This window comes from Mesocricetus auratus, unplaced genomic scaffold, assembly GCF_017639785.1.
Source record: "Mesocricetus auratus isolate SY011 unplaced genomic scaffold, BCM_Maur_2.0 Super-Scaffold_100019, whole genome shotgun sequence".
NCBI lineage: Eukaryota > Metazoa > Chordata > Mammalia > Rodentia > Cricetidae > Mesocricetus > Mesocricetus auratus.
Window position 1 is genome coordinate 16,341,589 of NW_024429200.1, and position 14,378 is coordinate 16,355,966.

The following is a 14,378-nucleotide window of genomic DNA, read 5'->3' on the forward strand; positions in this document are numbered from 1 at the left end:
TCATTAGATTTTTAGGTCTTTCTGAATCTCCTAACCACTCCATAATAAAAGGGATGTTAACAGGATTCCTCAAATAAGCATGCCAGAATGCTCTGGGTACCATGTACATGACTATGTGTATTTTGGAAAGATGAAGGAAAAAAGAAGTGTGGAGATATCATTTTCTTGATTTCCCAAGTAATTTGGTTGTATAAATAATTTTTATGCCTACTAGGACGTGTACAGTCACCAAGTACTCATCACCAAGTGATGACATATGACAGAACAGTTCCCTACTGGGAGAGGTTAAAGGCTGTGTGGTGTGGCCTACGGGCTGGAAGATGGCTGCATTGGTAAGTTCTTGGCACGCAAACATGAGGACATGTGTCTAGAATGCCAGGATCCATATGAAAACTATGTGTGCCCACACAGTCCTTTAACCCCAATGCTGAGAAAGCAGATGGGATGATTCTTGGGGACTGAAGTTGGGAAGCCAATCTCCCCAAATCAGTGAGATCCATCCAAGATCAATGAAATACTCTGAAAAAGTGTAAGAGTGCAGAGTAACTGGAAAAACTGTCAATGTTGAATTCCGGCCTAAACATATACCTGCACAAACACACATTTGCACACATTCCATACTTCCACACAAGCATGAACACACATCTACAGCATGTAAGATAGCATGAGCATGTGCCCTCCTGTTACAGTGATGAACACCTGTCTTTATGTACTTCAAGATGAGCTTGAGCTAGAAAAATATCCAAGAAACTAATAGCAAAGAAATATAAGCATCCTTGGCTTTGCTTTCTGCCAAGAGTGACATGTACTTTTTATGTAACAATGTTTTTGCCAGTGGTAGGAGTCAAACTACTGGTGTATCAGTACACATTTTTCTTCCAAAACTATGGTAGTATTGAATGTTTTATTCTAAGAAAGGAAAGATGGGATTGAAAGAAGCAACTTTATCAAACTTTGGTTTCCTCTTACCCAATAACCTTGTTTTACAGTAGTGGTAAGGTGAAATCCAGAAAACCCATCAAAGTTATATTAGCAGATGAAATAGGTGACTCCAGGGTCCCTATGAACTGAATTAAACTTTTTCATTACAGGTATCTTCAAAATACTATTTTGAGACATTTGATGGAGACCTTGATCCCTTGAAAGGTGAGTTCCTAGCTGCCAAGATCTTCCTGGAGTTCCAAACCCATCCCCCTCTCCTAAGTAGAGGACTCTACAGATAAATCTCAGAGGGCACCTACAATGAATGCCTAGAAATGCATTATTGTGCATGATTTTTAACTGAAAGATAAACTAACTAAATTTTTTCTGGAGATGACTGGCTATCATTTCTGTTTCCTGAAATAAAGTGTCTTCAAGAACACATACTGATTACTGTTAAAGTAGCCCTGGAACCTGACATCACAGTCTTCATGTCCCTGTAGCTCTGTGATTAGCTCAAGTGCTTTCTGTTGTATGTCAAAATCAGGCCCAAGATGAAGCAAACTTTTTAATAGTTTTCCTTGTCTTCAGTTGCCAGTTTTCCCTTTAATATATAAAAACAAAAACAAATTAAAGTGTATGTAAGCCTAAGTGGCCGTTTGACACTTGAGCTCAATGGTCCAGCACTTAGAAAACTGATATTAGACATTTTTCAGATGTGGTTCTGAATCAGAAACTAAAAGAATAACAATGATTTTAGTCTTCATAGTAGTTTACAACATAGTCTCATGGGGGCAGTATTGTGTTAATAGTGGACAGTGGGGACTTGAGAGTCAAGATCAGCCTAAAGCAGATGCATCTCAATTGAGGGAGGAAAACATTTACTGAGAGATCAGAGATAAAGCACCTAGTATTCAATAAGAGACAGCTTAATTCTGAAAAATTATAGAGCAATGATTGGCAGTTTCACCCCTGCAGATTCCAGTGTTTCACAGGAGAAAAACTTCACTGCACTATTAATGGCTGAAGTTGAGTCTCACTACTTAGGAACTCAGTGTTCTATGGAATACTTATTTTTGATTGATCAATTCTCACAAATATTTATGTACTTCCTATGGCAAGATTTTTGCTTTTTGTTTGTTTGGTTGTGTTTAGCAATGAATCAGCATCTTTATTTTTATTGTTTTTCATATTTTATTGGCTCTTTGGAAGTTTTATGTACTTAAGTTTATCATATATACCTCCTCCCCAAAACTCTTCCCAAACCTTACCCTTCCCTACCCATGCGGTTTTGTGTCTCTTTGATTTTTCCATCAAAACAAACTCCTGCTGCCCAAATTTCTTTATTTGATGTGTGGCTTCCACTGGAGAATGGACAATTCACCCAGGGCTATGTTCTTTAAAAGAACTGATTCTTTTTCTCCAAGAAGCTATCCATTGCAATAGCTACTCAGTTAGGGGTGTGATGTCACACATCCTTCCCTTTATCATGCTAGGTCTTGGTCTGACTTGGGCTTTGTCTTTTACATGTTGTCACAGCTGCTGTGAGTTCATATGTGTAGATGTCCTCCTGAATCCAGAAGACACTGCTTCCATGTAGTCACCCATAACCTCTGTCTCTTAACCTTTCTGCGCTTCTTTCCCAATGGTCCCCAAGTTCCTATTGCTGCACCTAAATACCATGACCAAAAAGCAAGTTGAGGAGGAAAGGGTTTGTTTGGCTTACATGTTCACATTACTGTTCATCACAGAAGGAAGCCAGGACAGGAACTCAAACAGGGCAGGATCCTGAAGGCAGGAGCTAATGCAGAGGCCTTGGGCGGGTGGTGGTGGGAGCTGCTTACTGGGTTGCTTAACATCCCTTGCTCAGCCTAACTTTTTATAGAGCCCAGGACCACCAGTCCAGGGATGGCACCATAGGCCCTTCACCATTGATCACTAAAGAGATCTAATGGAGACATTTTTGTTTTCAATTGAGATTCCCTCCTTTCAGATAACTCTAGATTGTCAATTCAAGTTGATATAAAACTGTCTAGCACAGTTCCATTATTCTTTCCATCTTGCCTAGTTGTAGGTCTCTGGGTTAATCACATCTATCATTAATAAAACCTTTTCAGATGAAAGTTGAAAGATGGGTATAACAAGTCACTAGGAACCAGTTTAATGAGATGTTCTATTTAGCAGACTCATAGTAGGTTTTCTTCTAGAGTTTATGACCTATTATCCATAGGTCTTTTACTCAATAATTGTGTCAGATACATGTTTCCTCGTGAAGGGTAAGAGTTAAATCAGAAAGTGAGTGGTTACACATATTATGATCATGCCACTGTTGCACGAGTAGTCATTTTTTTCTTTTTGGGGGGTTCGAGACAGGGTTTCTCTGTGGCTTTGGAGGCCATCCTGAAACTAGCTCTTGTAGACCAGGCTGGTCTCAAACTCACAGAGATCCTCCTGCCTCTACCTCCCAAGTGCTGGGATTAAAGGCGTGCACTGCCACCGCCCAGCCAGTAGTCATATCTTACCAGAGCAGTCATTATTGTAGCTCCCAGGGTTCTCAGATGAGTAAGACTGACAGTTACTTTCCTTAGCCAATGACATACATAGCACCTTCCAGCACTATGAAAGCTAGTCAGTATGGGTGGGGAATACAGTGAACACTAGCTTGATTATTCATATTCTATGATTCAAGTATGTGATATCTTCAGGAATAGGGTTTATAATAAAGTTCTAGAGAACAACCAAGAATACTGGCAATAGCTTATAATGTTTGGTTGTCTGTGGGACCTCTCTGACTAACAACTATAAAAGCAGTAGCCTGTTCCTATCACTGAGCTTTTTGTTATCCTGTGGTGTCTAATAGGGGCATTGCTCCACGTTATAGGGTGACTCCATTTTAGTGTGTGTGTGTGTGTGTATGTATGTGTGTCAAAACGACTATTTAAGATATGTTTCAAATGTCATTTCAGCTATCAGATGACTAGTGGCTATAGAATTTAACAAAGTCCTGTTAGTGAGTGAACACCTGTTATTCACTACTGTGTTGGTATTAGTTATGTTTCTCTAGAGGGACAGAACTTATGGTATGAATATATGTCACTTTCTACATTATTATGGATTTACCCTATGCATCAGCAATTCCATTGCCTGGCCTACACTGTGCCAAGATTATAGATGCCCATGGTGCTAACAGCAAGATTTTGAAACAGAAAACATTTTCAAAGGGATTAAAACTGGGCTGGTTTAACCCTCAGAAACAGCTGACCTGACAAGGGTTAACTCTTGAGTCCCAGGCTGATATTTGGGAATCAAGACCCCCTGAATGGAGGTGTCAGTGAGGAGGCCTAAGTAATCTATTGAGCCTTGGGCAGTAGATCAGTACTCATGCCGAGTATACACATGGACTTTGGACTCCCATCCAACAATGTGAGATGCACCCTCACCCTGAACTCTTGGGGGAGGGTCTAGGCCCTGCCCTGGATGAAATGACAGACTATGGACACCCCCAAGGAGGGCCTCACCCTCCCTAGGGAAATGAGGAGATATTGGGGGGGTTGGTGGGAGGGCACAGGAGGAGGGGAAGGAAATGGAGAGGGACCTGGAAGTGACTTGTGAAGCAACCTTGTTTCTAATTTAAATTTAAATTTGAAGAATCCTAGTCAGGTGAGCTTGGGTCTGGGGGGGCACTCCCCATCCTCTGCCCAACACCCATCCCCTCGATCTTCCAGGGCTGCTCCTGGCATTTATAAGACCGGCCCACACAGGAAAGACATCAGCCCTTCTAGGCCCCAAACTCCTACGATCCCAGCTTCAGACCCCAAACTCCCACGATCCCAGCTTCAGCCCTTCCAGTCCCCAACCTCTGGCAGCCCCAGCTTCAGCTTAAGCTTCAGTGTCAGCACTCCCAGCTTCAGCTTCAGGAAGGAAGGAGACCAGTGGAGACAGAAAGACCCCACCAGCACCCACTGGAAGAAGAGATGGGAAGAAGACAGAATAAGAGCACACTCAGCAATAGAAAGACCAACATGACTCCACCAGAATCTAAGGAACCAACACCAGCAAGATCTGAAAAGCACTACATAGACGAAGCAGAGGAGACAGACCTTAAGAATTATTTTATGAAGATGATAGAGACTCTCAAAGAAGAAACGAGTAAATCCCTTAAAGAAATAGAAGAAAAAAAAACAAACAAAAAATCCATGAAATGGGGGAAAAATTCAAGAAATAAACAAATCTCTCAAAGAATCTAAAGAGTACCAAGAAAAAACAACCAAACAAATGAAGGAAACAACTCAAACAGTTGAAGGATTGATAGCTGAAATAGAAACAATAAAGAAAACACAGAACGAGGGGATGCTGGAAATGGAGAAACTGGGTAAACATTCAGGAACTACAGATGCAAGTACCACCAATGGAATACAAGAGATAAAAGAGAGAATCTCAGGTGTTGAAGACTCATTAGAGGATACACAGTCATCAACCAAAGAAAATCTCAAAACCAACAAATCCCTAACACAAAATATCCAGGAAATATGGGACGCCATGAAGAAGCCAAACCTGAGAATAATAAGTATAGAAGAAGGCAAAGAAATACAGATCAAAGGTACAGAAAACATATTCAACAAAATCATAGAAGAAAACTTCCCTAACCTAAAGAAGGATATGCCTATGAAAATACAAGAATCTTACAGAACACCAAATAGGCTGGACCAGAAGAAGAAGTCACCTCGCCATATAATAATCAAAACATAAAACCTACAGAATAAAGAGAAAATATTAAGAGCAGCTAAAGAAAAAGGCCAAATAACATATAAAGGCAGACCTATCGGAATTACACCTGACTTCTCAATGGAAACGATGAAAGCCAGAAGATCCTGGACAGATGTCCTACAAACTCTAATGGAAGAAGGATGCCAGCCCAGACTACTATATCCAGCAAAGTTTTCAATTACCATAGATGGAGAAAACAAAATATTCCATGACAAAGCCAGATTTAAACAATAAATATCCATGAATCCAGCTCTACAGAAAGTGCTAGAAGGAAAACCTAGATCCAAGGAAGAATACTACACTCATAAAGACACAGGCAATATATTATCCCACTTTACAAAACACCAAAAGAAAAAGGTAGGAAAAAACTACACAAAATAACTTCATTAACAATAAATCAAGCACAAACAAGAATCATCAATCAATGGTCATTGATATCCCTCAATGTCAACGGCCTCAACTTGAATATAAAAAGACACAGACTAGAAGAATGGATACAAAGACAGAACCCATCCTTCTGCTACAAACAAGAAACACATCTCAACATCAAAGACAGACGGTATGTCAGAGTAAAGGGTTGGGAAAAGATTTTCTAATCAAATGGACCCAAGAAACAAGTGGGTGTAACAATACTAATATCTAACAAACTAGACTTCAAATTAAAATCAATCAAAAGATTTGAAGAAGGAGATTTCATATTCATCAAAGGAAAAGTCCATCAAGATGAAGTCTCAATTTTAAACACCTATGCCCCAAATACAAAGGCACCTATATTTGTTAAAGAAACATTACTAAAGCTCAAATTGCACATATAATCTCACACACTAATAGTAGGAGACTTCAACACTCTGCTCTCACTGCTAGACAGGACCTCCAAACAGAAACTTAACAAAGAAACAAAAGAACTAATAGAAGTTAGAACCCAACTGAGAATAAATGACTGTGAGTACTTAGTCATATGGGATATTTATAGCAACCTTCCATCCACATGGCTCAGAGAACTCTATGGAAGTAGTTAGAAAGAGTATCAGAGATGAAGGAAGGGAAGAGTGTTGTGAAGCCTGCCTTTAGGATATGACATGGCTGTAGTTCTCATGAGATAATAGGTGTGAATAACTGCACAATAATTTCACATGATCAAGTCATTCCAGAATTCCAAGGGATTGGAGAAAGACTAAAAAGGTTTCTTCCCTAATTGAGGAACTTTTGGCAATTGATCACTGCAAGAGAAGAGAGTCATTTTTCTTTGGATGTATGCTTCACTGAATGGTCCCATTTCTACCTACATGCTGGCAGGACTGATTGGACTCAGCGAGGTATCTAAAGAAACAAGGAGTTCACAAAGTTTGGAGGGAGATATTTTGCAGGGAAATGAAGAGTATGGAAAATACATTGAATATATGTATTAAGTTGTTAAAGAATAAATCATTATTTTCAAAAAAAAGAAGTTATGACCCAACTGGGTTTGACATGCATCTATAGAACATTTCACACAACCACAAAGGAATATACCTTCTTCTTGCCACCACATGGAACCTTCTGTAAAATTGGCCACATAATAGGAAACATAGCAAATCTCCACAGATACAAAAAAGTGGAATAACCCCATGTATCTTATCAGACCACCATGCATTAATATTATAATTCAACAATAACACAAATTGCAGAAACCATACAAACTCATGGAAACAGAACGATGCACAATTGCACCATCCCTGGGTAAAGGAAGAAATAAAAAAAAGAAATTAAAGACTTCCTGAAATTCAATGAGAATGAAGACACAACATACACAAACTTATCGGACACTTTGAAAGCAGTGCTGAGAGGAAAGTTTATAGCACTAAGTGCCCACATGAAGAAACTGGAGAACAGTCATACTAGAGAATTAATAGCACAGCTAAATGTTCTAGAACAAAAAGAAGCAAACTCACCCAGGAGGAGCAGACGCTAGGAAATTATCAAATTGAGGGCTGAAATCAATCAAGTAGAAACCAGGGAAACATTGAGAAGAATCAATGAAACAAAGAGTTGGCTCTTTGAGAAAATCAACAAAATAGACAAACCTCTGTCCAAACTAACCAAAAGACAGAGAGAGAGAGCATGCTAATTAGCAAAATCAGAAATGAAAAAGGGGACATAACAACAGACTGTGAGGAAATCCAGAGAATCATCAGGGCATACTTTGAAAATCTGTACTCCACAAAATTTGAAAATTTAAAGGAAATGGACAATTTCTTGGATATATACAACTTGCCAAAACTAAATCAAGAGCAGATAAACAATATAAACAGATCTATAAAACTTAATGAACTAGAAGCAGTCATCAAAAGTCTCCCAAACAAAAAAAGCCTAGGCCCAGATGGCTTCAGTGCAGAATTCTACCAGAAATTCAAAGAAGAGCTAATACCAATACTCCTCAAAGTATTCCACAATAGAAGCAGGAAGCTCACTGCCGAACTCTTTTTATGAGGCTACAATTACCTTGATACCCAAACCCAACAAAGACACAACTAAGAAAGAGAATTATAGACCAATTTCCCTCTTGAACATCGATGAAAAAATACTCAATAAAATACTTGCAAACTGGATTCAAGAACACATCAGAAAAATCATCCACCATGATGAAGTAGGCTTCATCCCAGGAATGCAGGGATGGTTCAACCTTAGAAAATCTATCAATGTAATCCACCATATAAACAAACTGCGAAAGAAAAACCACATGGTCATCTCACTAGATGCTGAAAAAGCCTTTGACAAAATCCAGCACCCCTTCATGATAAAGGTCCTAGAGAGATCAGGGATAACAGGAACATACCTGAATATAAGAAAAGCAATATACAGTAAAACAACAGCTAACTTCAAACAAAATGGAGAGAAACTCAACGCAATTCCTTTAAAATCAGGAACAAGACAAGGCTGTCCACTCTCTCCATATCTCTTCAATATTGTACTTGAAGATCTAGATACAGCAATAAGACAACAAAAGGAGATCAGGGGGTTACAAATAGGAAAAGAAGTCAAGCTTTCATTATTTGCAGATGATATGATAGTCTATATAAGTGATCAAAAACTCTGCAAGGGAACTCCTAGAGCTGATAAACACCTTTAGCAAAGTGGCAGGATACAAAAAATCAGTGGCCCTGTTATATACAGATGATGAAGTGACTGAGAAGAAATCAGAGAAACCTCACCCTTTACAATAGCCATAAACAGCATCAAATATCTGGGGATAATGTGTTAACCAAGGAAGTGAAAGACTTGTATACCAAGAACTTTGAGTCTGTAAAGAAAGAAATCAAAGAGGATACCAGAAAATGGAAAGATCTCCCATGCTTTTGGATTGGTAGGATCAACATAATAAAAATGGCAATCTTACCAAAAGCAGTCTACAGATTCAATGCAATCCCTGTCAAAATTCTGGCACACTTCTTCTCAGACCTCGAAAGAATATTAATCAACTTTATATGGAAAAACAAAAGGCCCAGGATAGCCAAAACGACCCTAAACAATAAAGGAACTTCAGGAGGCATCACCCTACCTGACTTCAAGCTCTATTATAGAGTTATAGTCCTGAAAACAGTTTGGTATTGGCACAAAAATAGGCAGGTAGACCAATGGAACCAAATTGAAAACCCTGATTTTAACCCACACACCTATGAACACTTGATTTTTGACAAAGAAGCTAAAACTATACAATGGAAAAAAGAAAGCATCTTCAACAAATGGTGCTGGCATAACTGGGTACTGGTATGCAGAAGACTGCAGATAGATCCATGCTTATCGCCTTGTACAAAACTTAAGTTCAAATGGATCGACGATCTCAACATAAATCCAGCCACACTGAAACTTTTAGAAGAGAAAGTGGGAGATACTCTTCAACGAGTTGGTACTGGAGACCACTTCCTGAACATAACACCAGTGGCACAAGCACTGAGATCGACAATTAACAAATGGGACCTCCTGAAACTTAAAAGCTTCTGTAAGGCAAAGGACACAGTCAACAAGACAAAAAGGCAGTCCACAGAATGGGAAAAGATATTCATTAATCCCACATCTGAGAGAGGGCTGATCTCCAAAATTTACAAAGAACTCAAGAAGCAAGTCTCCAAAACACCAAAGGATCCAATTAAAAGGTGGGGTACAGAACTAAACAGAGAATTCTCAATAGAGACACTTAAGAAAGTGCTCAACATCCTTAGCCATCAGGGAAATGCAAATCAAAACAACTCTAAGATACCATATTACTCCTGTCAGAATGGCTAAAATCAAAAACACTGAAGACAATTTATGCTGGAGAGGATGTGGAGAGAGGGGAACACTCCTCCACTGCTGGTGGGAGTGCCAACTCATACAGCCACTTTGGAAATCAGTATGGAGATTCCTCAGGAAAACTGGAATCAACCTACCACAAGACCCAGGAATTCCACTCTTAGGCATATATCCAAAAGAGGCAAATTCATACAACAAGGGCACCTGCTCCACTATGTTCATAGCAGCATTATTTGTAATAGTCAGAACCTGGAAGCAGCCTAGATGCCCCTCAACTGAAGAGTGGATAGAGAAAATGTAGTACATTTACACAATGGAGTATTATTCAGCAGAAAAAAAGCAATGGAATCTTGAAGTTCGCAGGGAAATGGATAGCAGTGGAAGAAACCATCCTGAGTGAGGTAACCTAGTCGCTAAACGACAAACATGGTATTTACTCACTCATATATGGATTTTAGACATGGATCAGGATAGTGCCAGTCTGCACTTCCACTGAGAGAGAGTCTGGGAAACAGGAAAGAACCTAAAATATATGCATGGTACCCAAGAGAAGAGAAATAAGGCAAGATCCTCTGAACAGATGGGGAACACTTCAAGGAGTCGGGGGGAGTAGGAGCTGGGAAATAGAGAGGGGGAGAAGAGGAAGAGAGAGTATGTCATGAGGGAACAGGAAGGTTGAGTGAGGGGGCTAGTATAGGGGGAAGAGGGAATCATAGGTTAAAAGACAGATCAGGCACCATTGTGACCTCTAGTGTTCTAAAGGGATGATACCAATTGCCAAGCTAAGCAATAGTGGAGAGACCACCTGGAATGCCCATTCCTGATAATGAACTTGATGTCTATAACCACCCGGGAGCCTTCATCCAGTGACTTATGGAAGCAGAGGGAAACACCCACAGTTAAACACTGAACTGAATCCAAGGAACCCAGCAACAGTGCGAGAGGAGCGATGAGCAAATTGGCAAAGAATGGGCTGGCAAAACCAGCAGAGACAGCTGATCCGACCAGGGGAGAGCTCTTGGACCCCAGACCGACAGCTGGGAGGCCAGCATGGGACTGATCTAGACTCCCTGAGTTTGAGAGTCAGTGAGGAGGCCTGGGCAACTTATGGGGCCCTGAGCAGTGGATCAGTGTTTATCCCTGGAATACAAACAGACATCGTGTGTCCATAACACAAAGAGGGATGCTCTCTCAGCCTAGACTCTTAGGGTAGTGCCTGGACCCTACCCTGAGTGAAATGACAGACTCTAGATATCACCTATGTGGATGAATTGGCAGTAGGGGGGAGGATGGGAGGGATGGTGCGGTGGGAGGTACGGGAAGAGGGGAGGGAGAGGGAACTGGGATTGACATGTAAAACAAGCTATTTAAAATTAAAATAATAAAATAATTTTTAAAAATCAAATTTAAAAATAAATAATAAAAAAGAAAAAAAAAGAAATAGCTTTTCTGTCAGTAAGACCTTCCTATAAAAGTTACCATAATTGTGACTGGAGTATGATGTGGTCACTACATGGTATACTTAAACAGGCACTCAAAATACACAATGCACAGGAAGAGTGTTTTATAGAAAATTATGGACAACATACTTCCAGCTGTGGTAAATCTACACACATGCATTTACATCCATAATCCTGAAACAGCTTATGCTATAAAACTAACCAAAAGGATAGAATCCTCAGCTGGTCTTCAGCGCACACCAGAATCCTGAAGAAGTTGGCTCTAATGCCAGTGAGGAAATGGAGTTTCTAGAAAGAGCAATCAGGCAAAGAGAGCTAACTTCCTTCTTCGGTGTTCTCTAATAAACGTTGCCAACAGAAGGTGTGTCCAGATTAAAGATAGGTCTTACTACCTCAAAGGATCTACATTAAAGGGAGAATCTTCTCAGCTCAAAAGATCCAGATTAAAAGTAGACCTTCATAATTCAAATGATTTAATTTTTAAAAATTCTTCCAGGGGTACCAAGAAACTTGGGTTTTAGTTAATTGCTGATGTTGTCCAGTTGACAGCCAAGAGTAACCACCACAACTCCACCTCTTGCCAACTTGACACATAATGGTACCTTCTTTTGCTTTGCTTGATATTCAAATGAAAACAGTAACCAGGTCATAATTATACCTAATATGCTAGAGCTTTCCCTCATATAACCACAAATGCATTATAAATTTTAGAACAGGAGGCAATATTCCTTCAGGAATATTCTTTTTAGTATCTCAAACTTAAATATGATAGCCACTGACACCCTCTTTACTGGTTACATTACAGATAAAGACATTAAGGAAAGAAAACATAAATATCTACACAAATACATCTTTAACAAAATATGACAATAGCACTCGTGTCGATTATAATCCTCACTCCTGAAACTGGTCACATGGCCTTAGCTGATAACTACCTTCATCTACTACCCATTCTGTATTTCCTCAAACTTCAGTGAGCACCTCTACAAGTCTAGGTTCTTTTCCTGGAGGAGTGACCCATACCTTCATTCCTGGAGTATCTGTGTGTCCTTTGCCATTCCTCTTGGGTTAGGTTGTTTTGTTTCCCATTGACTTGAACCAAAGGCATATACTAAAGATCAGCTGAGACATCCAACCTGGTGGACTAAATAGTTACTGTATTCTTGGACCTTCTGTTGGTAGACAGTCATTATTGGACTATCTAGATCTGTTCCTCCAGAGAATCCTGACTAATCATAGCTTGGTACCAGAAGCAGTTCTGGAGCAACAGAAATACAAAAGTGAATTATTTAAATGTATGGAGTATGCTTTTCAATTTACCAACACCTATGGTTAAAGAAACCTCTAGAATTACTAAAACCTCTCCTAGAAGCTCAGAAAGTCCTGAAGACCTAAGGTGTAAACTATTTTCAAATTTAAGGAGGCGAGTGAATTTAACGATCTTGATTAAGCAGCTGTGAAAGGCGAAAGATTTGGTGACTGCGTATAAAAATTTTGATAATTTGTGAAAAACTAAGGAAAGTGATAATGTTGGTTGGTTGCTCCTAGTCTCTCTGGTAAATTGTCAAATAAAAAGAACAAGCTCCATGATAAAATTAACCAACATCTGGCATCTCAGAATACAGTGAAGGACAACACTGAACTCAGTGATAAAACTGACTGACTCCAGATGAACATAAATAATCTAAAGGTGTTTAAATGTGCCCTGGAGGATAACTTTCTCTCCAGCAGCTACAGAGATAAAGTTGTGGGAAATCAAATGAAGCTCTCGTTACAAGCTTGGCTGAATTACAGTGAAAATTCAAGCCCTAGACTTAGAGGGTGTTGGCAGTTGAAGTAAGGACATTAGTTGGTAAAGAATGAGATCCTAAGGTCTGGGATGATGGTGTGTGGAAGGGCCCTTTTGAAGCTGAGAACTTTGATCCCTCAGAATCTCAAGGGTTTATCTCACCTGAAGAAGTCTTTCCGCTTTTCTGCAGAAGATATGCCCCCACTCCCAACCCCTGAAAAATTGTCTTTCCCATCTTTGACTGAGGAAATCAGTCCTTTCAGGGTCTGCTAAGCCAGCAGTGACTACCTCTGAAGGAGGTAACTCACAAGACAGTGCTAACGTACCTCAGGGCTGCTAGACCTATAAAGCTGAGTAGGCTCCTAGAAGATACATAGAAAACATAGTCCATGAAGAGGCTCACTATGCTGCTAATGACCATAATGAGTTTGCTAATTCATTCAAGCAGCAGTCTGGAAATAACTGTGGGGATGGATTTTCAAGGATATGGGATAATGGCAGAAGGAACCCAAAACTCCATCAGGCTGAGTTTATTGATATGGACCCACTGTGAGGAAATTTATGTTTAATACGAAATCTCATAGAGTTTCTTTTACAATGTCAAGTTTGTTTAAATGGTTGACTAAAGCATTTGTCAAAAGATGGCTTACTGGAAAGGAGTTGGAGATGCCTGATAGCCTTTGGCTCAGTGTTTAGGAAGATATTTAAGGCTGGGGAAATTGCAATGCTAGAGTGAGTATGCTGTGTAAAACCTAATCCTCCACAAAAGGAAGGCCCAGAAGACATGCCATTCACTAATCTACAAGATGCAAAATGATGAGAGGGCACCAGTATATTTGAAGAGTTTTGTTGTAGCCTCTTTCCTTGTACCAGACACCTTAGGGTTGGAGATGCTGCTGCTCAGTTGGATGCACTAAATGCAGTAGGTTTATTGAGCCCCAGGTTTATTGAGCCTCAGGTGGGAGCACTGAATTACCAAAGGCAAGGTGATCATAGTTATCCTAATAAGCAGCATTGACAAGGCAATTGTTATGGTGGCATGACTTTTATGGATTTTCAGTGCTGTTAATCAATCATGGTATTTCCAGGCATGAAATAGATATGTCTACAGCATTTTTGTTTAATCTGTATAAGAAGAAAAACTCTCAAATTAAAGAGAATCTCAGCCTGTG